The 4,952-nt window shown below is 41.9% G+C and overlaps 1 non-coding gene across 1 annotated transcript; it reads right to left on the bottom strand.

The window, feature by feature from the left end:
- Window positions 1-224: 224 nt before the first annotated feature.
- LOC135277896 (U4 spliceosomal RNA) lies at window positions 225-365 on the bottom strand. The gene has a single exon (XR_010345463.1). It is a non-coding gene; the product is annotated as a U4 spliceosomal RNA (small nuclear RNA).
- Between the last annotated feature and the right edge of the window lie 4,587 nt (window positions 366-4,952).

The following is a 4,952-nucleotide window of genomic DNA, read 5'->3' as shown; positions in this document are numbered from 1 at the left end:
GGTGACAGGACCATATTTCAAACGCAGATCTGTTTCAACTTCAAAACCAACAGCTACTATACATGGCCTGATCTGCCTCTAGCATTGACCACGTTTTGCACTTTGATTGTGCAGACCCTCGTATACGATCCCTTCTCCCTGCAGCCCCACCCTCACGTTGGTAAATAATTGGATCTGAGTGGCCAGTGTTGTACTTTGTTTTTGTTTGTTTGTTTTTTATTCACTCCCCATAAAGACTGTCAAAAATTGCCAATGCTGACTGTATTGCAAGCCATCATGGCGGGGTATTGGGAAAAGTTTTCAATTAGCAATAATCACGCCTCGGATAAACCTCACTGGCTACGATACTGCCACTGTGCAAAGCTGCCAATTTTGTACTTGATGAGTAATCATCGGTTCCCTTTTAAGGCCAGGTTTATCTCTGCTCCTGCTGGCCATTTCTCAGCTTGCCATCCACCTTGCTTCCACCATACCTGGGCAGCTAGTTGACCACTTGTCATTCCTTCCGGGTTTTTTCTGTCAGCCTTATGGGGATGGCCTTGCTCGTGTCCTCTTCCCTACCCTTTCTTATTTTCCTTTTACTGTTTCTTTTCTTTTCTTTTCTTTTTTTCTTTTGTGAGATGAAGTTTCACTCTTGTCGCCCAGACTGGAGTGCAATGGTGTGGTCTGGGCTCACTGCAACCTCTGCCTCCCGGGTTCAAGCGATTCTCCTGCCTCAGCCTTCTAAGTAGCTGGGATTACAGGCATGTGCCACCATGTCCAGCTAATTTTCATTTTTATTTTTAGTAGAGACGGGGTTTCGCCATGTTGGCCAGGCTGATCTCGAACTCCTGACCTCAAGTGATCCACCCACCTTGGCCTCCCAAAGTGCTGGGATTACAGGCATGAGCCACTGCACCAGGCCTGTTTCTTTTCTTATTTTCTTTAGACACAGGGTCTTGCTGTGCTGCCCAGACTTGTCTCAAATTCTTGGGCTTAAGCAATCCTCCCACTTCAGCCTCCAAGTAGCTGGGATTTCAGCTGTGCACCACCATGCCCAGCCACTTCTTTTCTTAAAATGTTTATTTTTTTCTCATTTTTTTTGCACTTAACATGATGCTATGCACATAGTAGGTAGTTATTAGGTATTTCTTCAATTAAATGAAGTCTTCTTTCTGTAACAATTGTCATTCTATAATTTTATTTCCTTGCAGTGTTACTATTTCTCTGTGGCCTTCCATTGGGAAGCCTTATCAACAACTTTTCCTTTTTTATTAACTTTTATTTTAAGTTTATGGGTACATGTGCAGGTTTGTTACATAGGTTAATTTGTGTCATTGGGGTTTGTTATACAGATTACTCCACCACTCAGACATTAAGCCTAATACCCGTTAGTCATTTTTTCAGATCCTCTCCCTCCTCCCACCTTACACCTTCTGACAGGCCCCAGTGTCTGTTGTTCCCCTCTATGTGTCCATGTGTTCTCATCATTTAGCTCCCACTTATAGGTGAGAACATGCAGTATTTGGCTTTCTGTTCCTTTGTTAGTTTGCTAAGGATAATGGCCTCCAGCTCCATCCATGTCCTTGCAAAGGACATAATCCCATTTCTTTTTATGGCTGCATAGAATTCCATCGTGTTTGTACACCACATTTTCTTATCCAGTCTATCACTGATGAGCATTTAGGTTGATTCCTTGTCTTTGCTATTGTGAATACTGCTGCAGTGAACATACACATGCATGTGTCTTTACAATATAATGATTTATATTCCTGTGGGTATATACCCAGTAATGGGATTGCTGGGTTAAATTTCTGGCTTTAGGTTTTTGAGGAATTGCCACACCGTCTTCCACAAAGTTGAACTAATTTACACTCCCACCAACAGTGTAAAAGCATTCCTTTTTCTCCACAACCTCACCAGCATCTGTTATTTTTTGACTTTTTATTAATAGCCATTCTGACTGGTATGAGGTGGTATCTCATTGTGGTTTTAATTTGCATTTCTCTAATGATCAGTGATGTTGAGCATTTTTTCATATATTTGTTTGCTTCATGTCTATCTTCTTTTGAAAAGTGTCTGTTTCTGTCTTTTGCCCACTTTTTGATGGGGTTGTTTTTGATGTTTGTTTTTTTCTTGTAAATTTGTTTAAGTTCCTTATAGATGCTGGATATTAGACCTTTGTCAGATGCACAGTTTGCAAAAGTTTTTGCCCATTCTGTAGGTTGTCTGTTATTCTGTTGAGTAACAGATTCTTTAGTTTAATTTGATCCCATTTGTCAATTTTTGATTTGTTGCAGTTGCTTTTGGTGACTTCGTCATGGAATCTTCGCTCATGCCTATGTCCTGAAATGGTACTACCTAGGTTGTCTTCCAAGGCTTTAATACTTTTATGTTTTACATTTAATTCTTTTTTTTTTTTTTGGAGACGGAGTTTCGCCCTTGTTACCCAGGCTGGAGTGCAATGGCGCGATCTCGGCTCACCGCAACCTCCGCCTCCTGGGTTCAGGCAATTCTCCTGCCTCAGCCTCCTGAGTAGCTGGGATTACAGGCAGGCGCCACCATGCCCAGCTAATTTTTTGTATTTTTAGTAGAGACGGGGTTTCACCATGTTGACCAGGATGGTCTCGATGTCTTGACCTCGTGATCCACCCGCCTCGGCCTCCCAAAGTGCTGGGATTACAGGCGTGAGCCACCGCGCCCGGCCTTACATTTCATTCTTTAATCCACCTTGAGTTAACTTTTGCATATTGTGTAAGGAAGGGGTCCAGTTTCAATCTTCTACATGTGCCTAGCCAGTTATCCCAGCATCATTTATTGAATAGGGAATCCTTTCCCCATTGCTTGTTTTTGGCTGGCTTGTTGAAGATCAGATAGTCGTAGGTGTGCAGTCTTATTTCTGGGTTCTGTATTCTGTTCCATTGGTCTATGTGTCTGTTTTTGTACCAGGACCATGCTGTTTTGATTACTGCAGCCCTAGAGTAGCAGTTTGAAGTTGGGTAGGATGATGACTTTAACTTTGTTCTTTTGGCTTAGGATTCTCTTGGCTATTCAGATGCTTTTTTGATTCCATACGAATTTTTATTTCTAGATCTTTGAAGAATCTTAATGGTAGTTTGACAGGAATAGCATTGAACCCATAAATTGCTTTGAGCAGTAGGACCATTTTAGTGATATTGATTTTTTTCTATCCATGAGCATGAAATGTTTTTCCATTTGTTTGTGTCATCTCTGATTTCTCTGAGCAGTGTCAACCGCCTTTTCTTTCCAGCAACTTGGCATTTATCTTTACATCTACACTAACATTACCCTTTCTCATCACCAGGGATTTCCGGAGTAATAAATAATCATTTTTGATGTGTTCTTATCCTTTTTGATCTTTTAGCTACCTTTAATAACATTTTTATGTTTCACTTTACCTTAGCTTGAGATCTAACTACTAACATGCTATTATTTTTTCTTTTCCTTCTACCTTCCTCTTCCTTTCTCTTTCTTCTTCACTAATATTTCTCTTGTTCTTTAACAGTGAACTATCTCTTAAATGTGGCCTTTGGCTTTGGTCCCTTTCATAATCACCTTCAGAATGAGTTATTCCAATACCCTGCCTTTCTCCAGTCACCTCTTCATAGTCATGATGAATATATATATATATATAATTTTTTTTTTGAGACAGGGTCTCACTCTGTCGCCTAGGCTGAGTACAGTGGTGCAGTCGTGGCTCACTGCAGCCTCAACATCCTGGGCTCAAGTGAGCCTCCTACCTCAGCCTCCCAAGTAGCTGGACTATAGGCATGCACTACCACACCTGGCTAATTTTTTATTTTTATTTATTTATTTATTTAATGAATGAGAGGTTCTTATGTTGCCCAGGTTGGCCTTGAATGCATAGCCTCGCCTCCTCAAGCCCCAAGACAACTGGCCTGAGCCACCGCAGCTCTAATTTTTTATTTTTATAATGATGGGGTCTTGCCATGTTGCCTAGGCTGGTCTTAAACTCCTGGCCTGAAGTGTTCCTCCCACCTCTGCTTCCCAAAGTGCTAGGAGTACAGGTGTGAGCTACTGTGCTTGGCTCATCATAAGTAGGGTTTATTTTTCTTTTTTCTAAGACAGAGTCTCACTCTGTCGCCTAGGCTGAAGTGCAGTGGCATGATCTCTGCCCACTGCAACCACCACATTTTCGGTCAGGCAATTCTCCTGCCTCAGCCTCCTGAGTAGCTGGGATTACAAGCATGTGCCACCATGTCTAGTTAATTTTTGTATTTTTAGTAGAGACAGGGTTTTGCCATGTTGGCCAGGCTGGTGTCGAACTCCTGATCTCAGATGATACGCTCGCCTCAGCCTCCCAAAGTCCTGGGATTACAGGCCTGAGCCATCACACCCAGCATAGTAAGTAGTTTAAGCATAGGATTGCTTCCACTGAGTAAGAAGGTGGCAAAAGCAAAGAGGATATTTATTTGATTTCAACTTCTGCTGTGACACCAGAGTTTACCATGGTTCATGAAACTGTTTGTAGACTTGCAGAACTTATTGGGCAGATTAACAATCCCTATTTCCCCTTCCTGGTTTGGCTGATGCTGTGTTCGCTGAAACCTTTGCTACCTGATTGATCCCTCCTGCCTAGCCAGAGGTTCCCTTCTACGTACATCTGGGCGGACCTGTCAACACCTCTTTTCTTACACAAGATCAACTCTCTGTTCTCTATTTTCTCATCCCTTTTAACCCTCTATTCTCTAATGATCACCTGATTAAATGACTTGCAGATATAAAGGTCTAACCTCATTTCTCAGTTTTCTCCAGATTTGTACCACCAATTCCTTATGAGAGTCTCACTTGATTATCGACACCCGAAGCTTTACTTATCTGTCATCGGCTGGGTCATCTCTAGTCACTCTCTCAAAATCTCCACCAGTTACTAGCATCACTGTCAGTCTGGTGTACTTGGTATAAAGTCTTCATGTATATTTTTTGACTCA

The sequence above is a fragment of the Aotus nancymaae genome, unplaced genomic scaffold (genome assembly GCF_030222135.1).
Source record: "Aotus nancymaae isolate 86718 unplaced genomic scaffold, 86718_ANA_hifiasm-v0.15.2.pri h1tg000033l, whole genome shotgun sequence".
NCBI classification, from domain to species: Eukaryota; Metazoa; Chordata; class Mammalia; order Primates; family Aotidae; genus Aotus; species Aotus nancymaae.
This window is presented reverse-complemented; position numbering and strand designations above follow the sequence as displayed.